Below are 14,841 nucleotides of genomic sequence, written 5' to 3' on the forward strand. Positions count from 1 at the left end.
TTGATAATTAGTTATATTGACAATTAAAACGAATTTAAGTTCAACGATTTGCTCCAAATAGTGGTGTTTTGCGATCGTGGAATACACTGTCCAATGGATGTCCATCTTGAAAAATACACGGGGGCAATCGCAACAATAAACAATTTTAAAATAATAGAAACGGTAAAGCAAAGAAAGCGGATGACACTTTAATGATTTGTCGGTATGAAATTAAAACTTCCAATACTATTACTAGAAAAAATGTTTGAGAATAGACTACAGTTACTGTAAGTTACAGAAGATTATATTACCATTTACATTATGACATTGTAACTGAATATAAATACCAGAATGACACTTGTACAACAATACCAAGCCAATATTTCAGCTAAGAACGTGGTATGGCGTTTGGCACAGGAGCGACTTTGATCAGGAAGGAATGTCCTCCCAAGATGAGGCCTCGGCATTGCACACACGGCTGCGGTTGACCCTTGCGATTCCCCCAAACGTGGGGAACTCGGGTGTATAATTTATGGTAGCGGGGGACTGCGTTCGCGCTAACCCCCAATTCGACATTAATATTAGATAGCCTATGGAGTTCACGATAATCGTTAGGTTAATTAATAACACTTGATATATAACTATTTATGGTTACATTATCTGTTAAGAAACTTTGTTGGTTTGTAACTATATTTATTTTTCCTTTACAACTGTTGGTATAGAATATTAACATGCATTGAACGCTTCATGATTATTTCGAAGAATAATATCAATTATAGGCTCAAACTCTAGATTAAACAACATAAAGTAGTCTATTATAGAACTTATACTTATTTAAATACTTTTATTACTTTCTGTTAAACGATAATTATATTTCATTTACAATATGTATTAAATGCTATTTAATTATAGATATTTTATTTATTTACATGTCATATTGTTCTTGTCAAAGAAGTTTGGCGATAGAAAACCTTTGACATTTTACACTCAATGATGAAGACGTAGTATGTACACCGTTTAATTGTTCTGTTTCAGTTTGTAAGCAATGTTGTTTTGCGCCATTTCTATCGCTGCAATTCAAGTGGTTTATGGATTGGAGATCTAGCTCCATCGGTGCATTGCTTGATATCGTATACAGGTATGCCACCCACTCGTTGTAAGTGTTGGATGTTACGTGGTACTTCGTTCCATTCACTATAATGATATATGGCAGATAGTATTGCCAACCGTCTGTCAATCGATACCTATAACAAGAAAACAAACTTATTTATTAATAATGATGATCATGTAAATAAATAATAAGGATGATAATCAATGGTATTTCTGTTAAAATTACAAATGTAGGGCACCCGATTCTCGTACGGTTCATGTCTAACAACAAGAAACTGCTGCGCTGTTTAATGTCAAGCAACAGTAACAGGCCCGTCCATATCACGGAAGTGTCACTGTTGCATGTCCACGTACTGTACTACTGTATAAACTTTTCATCTAATGTGAAATTATACGCCGCGGGAACCAGACAATGAATAATTTCGATTGGTATATTATCGATTTGTTAACCATTACTTTGTTTGTAGGCCTAAATATATTGTAATATCAATTGTATAGAAATTTCATTTATAATTATTAAATGCATTATTATATTTTTGTACTTACCTGACATATTATTATCTATTAATTTTTTAATGACAGATAAAATGATATTTTATTTTGAAAATCACGTATCAAAAGGTCATCCTTTGACATAAAAATAATACTTGTAAACTATTTAAATTAAGTATAACAAATATCCAGTGATGCATTAGCCTAACCTATAATATTATATAAGCTTAGTTATATTAAAACTTAATTGTATAGCAGATAGCAAAAGCAATGTAAAACTTTGTTTTAATTCCTTAAAAAAATTCTCGATCCTTCGCCGCCGATTTTTTTTCCGTACGAAAGTCGAGTTCCTCAATCGGTTCATTTCGGACTCATTCGGCTCTCGGTATAAGCTCTCGGTCTGAGCTACGATGAACCTCCCCCTCCCTCTACCCATCAAAATTTTGTAAACAAACTCAATGATGCGTGACGGCATTTAATTCACTGCCCCATGCTCCAATACGCGCCAAATACGAACTTCAATGTAGAACTGTATTACAACATATTAATATTAGTAGTCAATACCGGAATTGAAGGGTTTTTTTTATAATTACGGTAAGACTATCAATGTACAGTAATATGACTAGCGTTTAGCAGATATTGTAGGCCTAGCTAGTAGTAGTAATATACTAGGCCCAACTGAATATCAATTAAATTAATATTATGAAGTATAGAATCTAATAATGAATTATTACAAAAATGACATGTGCTATAAATTATAATTACTCATTAGCTATATGTCAAAAATTCTAATTAATTATCGAAGTTTCCCCTATGTTTTATGATTTTTGTGATTTTATTTGTGTTATATAAGCTAGTTGAAAATAAGCATTTCCTTATCAATGGGGGATAGTTCAAATTGCACAGTAGGGCTACACAAATGTTGTACATAGAGTGGCATTTAAAAAAAAATATGAAAAACAAACGGTGTGGTAAAAAAAATGTTATCAGATGACTAAATATACAGTAGGTAATATAACTTGTTTCTGGTATTTTTTTTCGTCTTTATTTTCATGATACAGCAAAAAATATCCACCGTATTTCCACCATTTTTTTCACCTTCTAGGGAGTCACCAGGACTGTTATTACATTAAGTTAAACTAAATAACTACTGAAAAAAAAGTCTGGTTTTTATACAGAATTTTGCCAAATTTTGTATTTAACTATTTTAAGAGAAAGTCATGTTTTTTCATCTTGATTACAAATATTTGATTTATGCACTTAACCAGATATTGTATTTAAAAGTTCATGCCTGTACCTGAGCTTAGACTGCATACATTTTGTTTTTATTGCTATTCCTTAAACTATGAAAATACTGGGTCGGTATCCAGGTGCTTAGTTTATAAATTTACTTTTTTTTTAGGATAATAACTGATTGAATAAAGTGTTTTTTATGAGAAAAATAAAATATATTTTAGTAGTTTTATTTAAACTATAACAAAATTTCAGAATGAAAAAAAAAATTATTTTTGACACTTGACAGGTAATTCTTGTAGTGTAATCACTTTACTTGTTTGCCCATGGACCTACAATTAGATTCTACTGTTATTTATAGGCCCACAGTTTTCCTATAAAGGAATATTTCCAGTATAAATGTAAAAAGCATATTAGTATTAGTATACAGTGTACATAATAAAGATTTAAACAAATGTTAAAGAATGACTATTTATTCATTACACAGGCTTTTTCCACAAGTCAACATCTTATTCACTACAAAACCAAAATCAACCACTCATTACAAAATATTTGTAATTTTGCATTCTTATTTTGTAATTTCAAAACAATTGACTTCAAATACTGTAGTTGACATCACTATACAAACTTGCTCAGCCTACCCTGTTAAAGTTATCTTCATAGGCTGCAAACTATTTTACAAAATATTTATAATGATCTCAGTTCAGTAATGGGTACACGCTGTTTGTAAGTTACCAGACACAACCTTCAAGTATGCTATGGACAGCAATAAAAAGAGTAAAAATGTCTTTGTACAGCTATTTGTCTAATGTACATAGTGCCTACTAGTACTTTCTGTATAATGGCAGTCAGCATAATCTACCAAATTCATTCTGTCTTTCAATGGATTTGAATGGTTTCTTTTCCCACAATGAATCATTTATTTCTTCAGATAACTGAAATATAATAATAATATTTGTTAAAATTTACAGCCGAAGAATGCACTAAAAAACTACTTAATTTCCAACAATCTTGATGTACGATATTATTATACTGTTATTCTTTGGGGCTGAGGTGAACACATTTTAAGACTGTATTAAATAGAAGGACAGATGCTTTCATTGTTAAAGCATGAACACAAAATCATATTCTTTACTAGGATGATAACATTTATGTGCATGTGATGCTTTCTGAGATTTTATTTCATTTTTTTGCACTAGAGCAATAAGTTTTAAGTTTTTAATAATAAATTTAAGAAAATAATTTATGACAACAGAAATGACAAATCAATAATTGAAAAATATAATTTTCTTTTTTAATGTCTGCCAAAGATTATTATAAATGGGTTAAACGCAAGAAGTATTGACATTTCTGCTACCAAGTTAACAAGTAGTAGGCATAGTTAATCATGGTATTGACTATTAATTGCTTGTTTTAAATCAAGTCTGTATGACGGTAGCAACCACTAAAGTTTTCAACTTTGTGCAGACCATCACAGTTTACAACCACATGGCAGCACCACATTAATTCTCGTTGCTACAGAAGCACTACCCGATAATAGTAGCCTCTGTGCCGGGCTCTGTGCATTGTTGTCACTACTCCAGGACGAATCTTTGACTCTGGTGGAACTAGATGGGTGGGGTGTGATAGTACGCAGTAGAATTATACTAAAACATGGTGATGTAAAAATGGTTTATTATTACACTGTTACATTGGATCTTGTGGAAGACGACCATGCATGGCATGATGATGCGTGCCGCTGTGGGTGGTAAAAATGTTCAAAAATAAGACAGGGTGAATCAAAATACTGATTGGGAATAGTTGATTGGGAATAGTTAGTAGGATATAACAATAAATAGGCTTAGGAAATTCGGATTAGGCCCTCCACAGACCCACGGCAGCCAGCAGTGCAGCGCCTACCAGATCAGCACACCGGGAGACGATCCCCTACTCTTTTTTTCGATTAGTGTACCAAGTTCTTTAACGTGCACTGTTAAGTACTTTACATCCCATCCGAAGGACGAGGCAATGAGAGTAAAGCATCTTGCCTAAGGATGCAATTAGTATGGTACAGATAACCTCGAACCCATGCCTATCACATGCTAGTCCGATATAATAGGTCATTACACCATCACTCTCCGGTGTAGATATACAGCACCCATCGCTATTTCTAGACAGTCTCCCATCCTTAACTTCGGTGATATGACGAGAACCGGTGTTTCAGAGTATGGCCGTATAAACCGACTATTCTTATTTTATAATAATTATTATATTTATTATTTTATAATGGGTAGCCAAAGGGGCACACGCTACCTGTATTGGATAGTAAATTAGGCCCAAAATAGTTCATACTGGCTACAGTACTGACTATATAGCCAATGCTATATAACCAGATATAGTCCAGGTCCTACTAGTTAGAGGCTAGGCACCTAGGGCACCCTGCTGGTCATCTCGTAACCAGACCCTGACACCAACCTACCCCACCAACCTACCCCCTGCCTGCCAACCTACCCACTTACTTGTATGGCCTAGGCTAGCTAGCTAGGCTGGATATTTAATCAGACACAAGGATAGAAGACTTTTGAACAGCACAAACATATAATAATTAATAGGCCTATATTATAATATAAGAATATTAAAACAAAAATGTATACTTATCTTGCTTTGGCCCACAAATGCATGGTCTAACTTAATAGATTTAGGCCTAGCACCTAGCCTGATTGTATTACTGTCCGCGCGACGGGCCGGTCGGTAGTAAGACTTGGCTAACTTGTACCAAATAACGGAGCATATTTTTTTCAAAAAAAAACATTGATCTTTACTGAAGCAGCATTCTAAATTTCATAAAAAAACTTAAAATAAATCAAAGCTAAAATTACACGTATTTAGATATTTGCATTCTTCGCAAACATACAATGTTACGAATGATTGTACTTCAAGAATTACCCGAACAAGTTCAATACTACCGCCATAATACTCATACTACTACTACTCGTCTGGTTGCCGGCGTACAGTTTAACGTAAGACGAATGGAGTTATACAGTTTACAGTACCCAGACATTTAACAGCGCAACATGCGTGATATGGATAGGCCTGTTAGCGTCACTTAACACTAAACAGCCATGCAGTTTATTGTCTCTAGACACAGTACAGTACGAGAATCGGGTGTGTAGGGAGCATTATTAAGTAAAATGACAAAGTACTGTAACCGAATAAGTACTGTAAGTAAGTTGCAGGCAGTGAGTTTTATTTAAGAAAAGGTTATTACAAATAATGCGTTACCTGTAAAGGCCAACATAGTTATTGCAATGAATAAGTTGGTTTAATAATGTAAATCACATACCTGTGTCTGTCAACCTTTTCGATATACGGAGATTCACTGAAGATCTGACGAACGCATTCTCTGACATTCCTCATGTTATACATCTCCGGACAAATTGTATCAATAATATGCAGCACGTTTAGAGAACCGCTGGTAGTATCTGGACAACGGAGAAGAGCCGCCACAACAAGTTCTTGAAATGATAGAGGCATCATCAATGTATCGGTGAGATCGGAGAACATCATGCAAGACATATTTAGGTTACTCGTAGTTCGGATAATAGTCGAATGGTAGCTTTTCAGATAATTCAGTTGACTTTAATAGTTGAATGCCGTAGAAATCAAAGGCACACCATTTTAAAAATGTCTTTGTTGGTTAGATATTAATGAAAGAACAAGAAAAACACAATAGAAACAATGGCTGCGTTGAGTAACGCGGGCGCAATCGCAACAATAAACAATTTAAAAACAATAGAAACGGTAAAGCAAAGAAAGCGGATGACACTTTAATGATTTGTCGGTATGAAATTAAAACTTCCAATACTATTACAAACAACTAGCATTTAAATTTAGTTGATATAAAATATGTTTGAGAATAGACTACAGTTACTGTAAGTTACAGAAGGTTATATTACCATTTACATTATGACACTGTAACTGAATATAAATACCAGAATGACACTTGTACAACAATACCAAGCCAATATCTCAGCTAAGAACGTGGTATGGCGTTTAAGCATACTTACCTGGCACAGGAGCGACTTTGATCAGGAAGGAATGTCCTCCCAAGATGAGGCCTCGGCATTGCACACACGGCTGCGGTTGACCCTTACGATTCCCCCAAACGTGGGGAACTCGGGTGTATAATTTATGGTAGCGGGGGACTGCGTTCGCGCTAACCCCCAATTCGACATTAATATTAGATAGCCTATGCAGTTCACGATAATCGTTAGGTTAATTAAGAACACTTGATATATAACTATTTATGGTTACATTATCTGTTAAGAAACTTTGTTGGTTTGTAACTATATTTATTTTTCCTTTACAACTGTTGGTATAGAATATTAACATGCATTGAACGCTTCATGATTATTTCGAAGAATAATATCAATTATAGGCTCAAACTCTAGATTAAACAACATAAAGTAGTCTATTATAGAACTTATACTTATTTAAATACTTTTATTACTTTCTGTTAAACGATAATTATATTTCATTTACAATATGTATTAAATGCTATTTAATTATAGATATTTTATTTATTTACATGTCATATTGTTCTTGTCGAAGAAGTTTGGCGATAGAAAACCTTTGACATTTTACACTCAATGATGAAGACGTAGTATGTACACCGTTTAATTGTTCTGTTTCAGTTTGTAAGCAATGTTGTTTTGCGCCATTTCTATCGCTGCAATTCAAGTGGTTTATGGATTGGAGATCTAGCTCCATCGGTGCATTGCGTGATATCGTATACAGGTATGCCACCCACTCGTTGTAAGTGTTGGATGTTACGTGGTACTTCGTTCCATTCACTATAATGATATATGGCAGATAGTATTGCCAACCGTCTGTCAATCGATACCTATAACAAGAAAACAAACTTATTTATTAATAATGATCATGTAAATAAATAATAAGGATGATAATCAATGGTATTTCTGTTAAAATTACAAATGTAGGGAGCATTATTAAGTAAAATGACAAAGTACTGTAACCGAATAAGTACTGTAAGTAAGTTGCAGGCAGTGAGTTTTATTTAAGAAAAGGTTATTACAAATAATGCGTTACCTGTAAAGGCCAACATAGTTATTGCAATGAATAAGTTGGTTTAATAATGTAAATCACATACCTGTGTCTGTCAACCTTTTCGATATACGGAGATTCACTGAAGATCTGACGAACGCATTCTCTGACATTCCTCATGTTATACATCTCCGGACAAATTGTATCAATAATATGCAGCACGTTTAGAGAACCGCTGGTAGTATCTGGACAACGGAGAAGAGCCGCCACAACAAGTTCTTGAAATGATAGAGGCATCATCAATGTATCGGTGAGATCGGAGAACATCATGCAAGACATATTTAGGTTACTCGTAGTTCGGATAATAGTCGAATGGTAGCTTTTCAGATAATTCAGTTGACTTTAATAGTTGAATGCCGTAGAAATCAAAGGCACACCATTTTAAAAATGTCTTTGTTGGTTAGATATTAATGAAAGAACAAGAAAAACACAATAGAAACAATGGCTGCGTTGAGTAACGCGGGCGCAATCGCAACAATAAACAATTTAAAAACAATAGAAACGGTAAAGCAAAGAAAGCGGATGACACTTTAATGATTTGTCGGTATGAAATTAAAACTTCCAATACTATTACAAACAACTAGCATTTAAATTTAGTTGATATAAAATATGTTTGAGAATAGACTACAGTTACTGTAAGTTACAGAAGGTTATATTACCATTTACATTATGACACTGTAACTGAATATAAATACCAGAATGACACTTGTACAACAATACCAAGCCAATATCTCAGCTAAGAACGTGGTATGGCGTTTAAGCATACTTACCTGGCACAGGAGCGACTTTGATCAGGAAGGAATGTCCTCCCAAGATGAGGCCTCGGCATTGCACACACGGCTGCGGTTGACCCTTACGATTCCCCCAAACGTGGGGAACTCGGGTGTATAATTTATGGTAGCGGGGGACTGCGTTCGCGCTAACCCCCAATTCGACATTAATATTAGATAGCCTATGCAGTTCACGATAATCGTTAGGTTAATTAAGAACACTTGATATATAACTATTTATGGTTACATTATCTGTTAAGAAACTTTGTTGGTTTGTAACTATATTTATTTTTCCTTTACAACTGTTGGTATAGAATATTAACATGCATTGAACGCTTCATGATTATTTCGAAGAATAATATCAATTATAGGCTCAAACTCTAGATTAAACAACATAAAGTAGTCTATTATAGAACTTATACTTATTTAAATACTTTTATTACTTTCTGTTAAACGATAATTATATTTCATTTACAATATGTATTAAATGCTATTTAATTATAGATATTTTATTTATTTACATGTCATATTGTTCTTGTCGAAGAAGTTTGGCGATAGAAAACCTTTGACATTTTACACTCAATGATGAAGACGTAGTATGTACACCGTTTAATTGTTCTGTTTCAGTTTGTAAGCAATGTTGTTTTGCGCCATTTCTATCGCTGCAATTCAAGTGGTTTATGGATTGGAGATCTAGCTCCATCGGTGCATTGCGTGATATCGTATACAGGTATGCCACCCACTCGTTGTAAGTGTTGGATGTTACGTGGTACTTCGTTCCATTCACTATAATGATATATGGCAGATAGTATTGCCAACCGTCTGTCAATCGATACCTATAACAAGAAAACAAACTTATTTATTAATAATGATGATCATGTAAATAAATAATAAGGATGATAATCAATGGTATTTCTGTTAAAATTACAAATGTAGGGAGCATTATTAAGTAAAATGACAAAGTACTGTAACCGAATAAGTACTGTAAGTAAGTTGCAGGCAGTGAGTTTTATTTAAGAAAAGGTTATTACAAATAATGCGTTACCTGTAAAGGCCAACATAGTTATTGCAATGAATAAGTTGGTTTAATAATGTAAATCACATACCTGTGTCTGTCAACCTTTTCGATATACGGAGATTCACTGAAGATCTGACGAACGCATTCTCTGACATTCCTCATGTTATACTTCTCCGGACAAATTGTATCAATAATATGCAGCACGTTTAGAGAACCGCTGGTAGTATCTGGACAACGGAGAAGAGCCGCCACAACAAGTTCTTGAAATGATAGAGGCATCATCAATGTATCGGTGAGATCGGAGAACATCATGCAAGACATATTTAGGTTACTCGTCGTTCGGATAATAGTCGAATGGTAGCTTTTCAGATAATTCAGTTGACTTTAATAGTTGAATGCCGTAGAAATCAAAGGCACACCATTTTAAAAATGTCTTTGTTGGTTAGATATTAATGAAAGAACAAGAAAAACACAATAGAAACAATGGCTGCGTTGAGTAACGCGGGCGCAATCGCAACAATAAACAATTTTAAAACAATAGAAACGGTAAAGCAAAGAAAGCGGATGACACTTTAATGATTTGTCGGTATGAAATTAAAACTTCCAATACTATTACAAACAACTAGCATTTAAATTTAGTTGATATAAAATATGTTTGAGAATAGACTACAGTTACTGTAAGTTACAGAAGGTTATATTACCATTTACATTATGACACTGTAACTGAATATAAATACCAGAATGACACTTGTACAACAATACCAAGCCAATATCTCAGCTAAGAACGTGGTATGGCGTTTAAGCATACTTACCTGGCACAGGAGCGACTTTGATCAGGAAGGAATGTCCTCCCAAGATGAGGCCTCGGCATTGCACACACGGCTGCGGTTGACCCTTGCGATTCCCCCAAACGTGGGGAACTCGGGTGTATAATTTATGGTAGCGGGGGACTGCGTTCGCGCTAACCCCCAATTCGACATTAATATTAGATAGCCTATGCAGTTCACGATAATCGTTAGGTTAATTAAGAACACTTGATATATAACTATTTATGGTTACATTATCTGTTAAGAAACTTTGTTGGTTTGTAACTATATTTATTTTTCCTTTACAACTGTTGGTATAGAATATTAACATGCATTGAACGCTTCATGATTATTTCGAAGAATAATATCAATTATAGGCTCAAACTCTAGATTAAACAACATAAAGTAGTCTATTATAGAACTTATACTTATTTAAATACTTTTATTACTTTCTGTTAAACGATAATTATATTTCATTTACAATATGTATTAAATGCTATTTAATTATAGATATTTTATTTATTTACATGTCATATTGTTCTTGTCGAAGAAGTTTGGCGATAGAAAACCTTTGACATTTTACACTCAATGATGAAGACGTAGTATGTACACCGTTTAATTGTTCTGTTTCAGTTTGTAAGCAATGTTGTTTTGCGCCATTTCTATCGCTGCAATTCAAGTGGTTTATGGATTGGAGATCTAGCTCCATCGGTGCATTGCGTGATATCGTATACAGGTATGCCACCCACTCGTTGTAAGTGTTGGATGTTACGTGGTACTTCGTTCCATTCACTATAATGATATATGGCAGATAGTATTGCCAACCGTCTGTCAATCGATACCTATAACAAGAAAACAAACTTATTTATTAATAATGATGATCATGTAAATAAATAATAAGGATGATAATCAATGGTATTTCTGTTAAAATTACAAATGTAGGGAGCATTATTAAGTAAAATGACAAAGTACTGTAACCGAATAAGTACTGTAAGTAAGTTGCAGGCAGTGAGTTTTATTTAAGAAAAGGTTATTACAAATAATGCGTTACCTGTAAAGGCCAACATAGTTATTGCAATGAATAAGTTGGTTTAATAATGTAAATCACATACCTGTGTCTGTCAACCTTTTCGATATACGGAGATTCACTGAAGATCTGACGAACGCATTCTCTGACATTCCTCATGTTATACTTCTCCGGACAAATTGTATCAATAATATGCAGCACGTTTAGAGAACCGCTGGTAGTATCTGGACAACGGAGAAGAGCCGCCACAACAAGTTCTTGAAATGATAGAGGCATCATCAATGTATCGGTGAGATCGGAGAACATCATGCAAGACATATTTAGGTTACTCGTCGTTCGGATAATAGTCGAATGGTAGCTTTTCAGATAATTCAGTTGACTTTAATAGTTGAATGCCGTAGAAATCAAAGGCACACCATTTTAAAAATGTCTTTGTTGGTTAGATATTAATGAAAGAACAAGAAAAACACAATAGAAACAATGGCTGCGTTGAGTAACGCGGGCGCAATCGCAACAATAAACAATTTTAAAACAATAGAAACGGTAAAGCAAAGAAAGCGGATGACACTTTAATGATTTGTCGGTATGAAATTAAAACTTCCAATACTATTACAAACAACTAGCATTTAAATTTAGTTGATATAAAATATGTTTGAGAATAGACTACAGTTACTGTAAGTTACAGAAGGTTATATTACCATTTACATTATGACACTGTAACTGAATATAAATACCAGAATGACACTTGTACAACAATACCAAGCCAATATCTCAGCTAAGAACGTGGTATGGCGTTTAAGCATACTTACCTGGCACAGGAGCGACTTTGATCAGGAAGGAATGTCCTCCCAAGATGAGGCCTCGGCATTGCACACACGGCTGCGGTTGACCCTTGCGATTCCCCCAAACGTGGGGAACTCGGGTGTATAATTTATGGTAGCGGGGGACTGCGTTCGCGCTAACCCCCAATTCGACATTAATATTAGATAGCCTATGCAGTTCACGATAATCGTTAGGTTAATTAAGAACACTTGATATATAACTATTTATGGTTACATTATCTGTTAAGAAACTTTGTTGGTTTGTAACTATATTTATTTTTCCTTTACAACTGTTGGTATAGAATATTAACATGCATTGAACGCTTCATGATTATTTCGAAGAATAATATCAATTATAGGCTCAAACTCTAGATTAAACAACATAAAGTAGTCTATTATAGAACTTATACTTATTTAAATACTTTTATTACTTTCTGTTAAACGATAATTATATTTCATTTACAATATGTATTAAATGCTATTTAATTATAGATATTTTATTTATTTACATGTCATATTGTTCTTGTCGAAGAAGTTTGGCGATAGAAAACCTTTGACATTTTACACTCAATGATGAAGACGTAGTATGTACACCGTTTAATTGTTCTGTTTCAGTTTGTAAGCAATGTTGTTTTGCGCCATTTCTATCGCTGCAATTCAAGTGGTTTATGGATTGGAGATCTAGCTCCATCGGTGCATTGCGTGATATCGTATACAGGTATGCCACCCACTCGTTGTAAGTGTTGGATGTTACGTGGTACTTCGTTCCATTCACTATAATGATATATGGCAGATAGTATTGCCAACCGTCTGTCAATCGATACCTATAACAAGAAAACAAACTTATTTATTAATAATGATCATGTAAATAAATAATAAGGATGATAATCAATGGTATTTCTGTTAAAATTACAAATGTAGGGAGCATTATTAAGTAAAATGACAAAGTACTGTAACCGAATAAGTACTGTAAGTAAGTTGCAGGCAGTGAGTTTTATTTAAGAAAAGGTTATTACAAATAATGCGTTACCTGTAAAGGCCAACATAGTTATTGCAATGAATAAGTTGGTTTAATAATGTAAATCACATACCTGTGTCTGTCAACCTTTTCGATATACGGAGATTCACTGAAGATCTGACGAACGCATTCTCTGACATTCCTCATGTTATACATCTCCGGACAAATTGTATCAATAATATGCAGCACGTTTAGAGAACCGCTGGTAGTATCTGGACAACGGAGAAGAGCCGCCACAACAAGTTCTTGAAATGATAGAGGCATCATCAATGTATCGGTGAGATCGGAGAACATCATGCAAGACATATTTAGGTTACTCGTAGTTCGGATAATAGTCGAATGGTAGCTTTTCAGATAATTCAGTTGACTTTAATAGTTGAATGCCGTAGAAATCAAAGGCACACCATTTTAAAAATGTCTTTGTTGGTTAGATATTAATGAAAGAACAAGAAAAACACAATAGAAACAATGGCTGCGTTGAGTAACGCGGGCGCAATCGCAACAATAAACAATTTAAAAACAATAGAAACGGTAAAGCAAAGAAAGCGGATGACACTTTAATGATTTGTCGGTATGAAATTAAAACTTCCAATACTATTACAAACAACTAGCATTTAAATTTAGTTGATATAAAATATGTTTGAGAATAGACTACAGTTACTGTAAGTTACAGAAGGTTATATTACCATTTACATTATGACACTGTAACTGAATATAAATACCAGAATGACACTTGTACAACAATACCAAGCCAATATCTCAGCTAAGAACGTGGTATGGCGTTTAAGCATACTTACCTGGCACAGGAGCGACTTTGATCAGGAAGGAATGTCCTCCCAAGATGAGGCCTCGGCATTGCACACACGGCTGCGGTTGACCCTTACGATTCCCCCAAACGTGGGGAACTCGGGTGTATAATTTATGGTAGCGGGGGACTGCGTTCGCGCTAACCCCCAATTCGACATTAATATTAGATAGCCTATGCAGTTCACGATAATCGTTAGGTTAATTAAGAACACTTGATATATAACTATTTATGGTTACATTATCTGTTAAGAAACTTTGTTGGTTTGTAACTATATTTATTTTTCCTTTACAACTGTTGGTATAGAATATTAACATGCATTGAACGCTTCATGATTATTTCGAAGAATAATATCAATTATAGGCTCAAACTCTAGATTAAACAACATAAAGTAGTCTATTATAGAACTTATACTTATTTAAATACTTTTATTACTTTCTGTTAAACGATAATTATATTTCATTTACAATATGTATTAAATGCTATTTAATTATAGATATTTTATTTATTTACATGTCATATTGATCTTGTCGAAGAAGTTTGGCGATAGAAAACCTTTGACATTTTACACTCAATGATGAAGACGTAGTATGTACACCGTTTAATTGTTCTGTTTCAGTTTGTAAGCAATGTTGTTTTTCGCCATTTCTATCGCTGCA

General features: G+C 34.1%; 6 non-coding genes across 6 annotated transcripts; all 6 read left to right on the forward strand.

The window, feature by feature from the left end:
* The first annotated feature begins 381 nt into the window (after window positions 1–381).
* On the forward strand, window positions 382–546 carry LOC144843947 (U1 spliceosomal RNA). Its single transcript, XR_013612378.1, has one exon. It is a non-coding gene; the product is annotated as a U1 spliceosomal RNA (small nuclear RNA).
* A 6,306-nt stretch (window positions 547–6,852) lies between these two features.
* On the forward strand, window positions 6,853–7,019 carry LOC144843929 (U1 spliceosomal RNA). Its single transcript, XR_013612364.1, has one exon. It is a non-coding gene; the product is annotated as a U1 spliceosomal RNA (small nuclear RNA).
* Window positions 7,020–8,679: 1,660 nt separating this feature from the next.
* On the forward strand, window positions 8,680–8,846 carry LOC144843930 (U1 spliceosomal RNA). Its single transcript, XR_013612365.1, has one exon. It is a non-coding gene; the product is annotated as a U1 spliceosomal RNA (small nuclear RNA).
* A 1,663-nt stretch (window positions 8,847–10,509) lies between these two features.
* Window positions 10,510–10,676, forward strand: LOC144843853 (U1 spliceosomal RNA). Its single transcript, XR_013612294.1, has one exon. It is a non-coding gene; the product is annotated as a U1 spliceosomal RNA (small nuclear RNA).
* Window positions 10,677–12,339: 1,663 nt separating this feature from the next.
* LOC144843856 (U1 spliceosomal RNA) lies at window positions 12,340–12,506 on the forward strand. The gene has a single exon (XR_013612295.1). It is a non-coding gene; the product is annotated as a U1 spliceosomal RNA (small nuclear RNA).
* Window positions 12,507–14,166: 1,660 nt separating this feature from the next.
* LOC144843931 (U1 spliceosomal RNA) lies at window positions 14,167–14,333 on the forward strand. The gene has a single exon (XR_013612366.1). It is a non-coding gene; the product is annotated as a U1 spliceosomal RNA (small nuclear RNA).
* The last annotated feature ends 508 nt before the right edge of the window (window positions 14,334–14,841 follow it).

The sequence above is a fragment of the Antedon bifida genome, chromosome 5, assembly GCF_963402885.1.
Source record: "Antedon bifida chromosome 5, ecAntBifi1.1, whole genome shotgun sequence".
NCBI lineage: Eukaryota > Metazoa > Echinodermata > Crinoidea > Comatulida > Antedonidae > Antedon > Antedon bifida.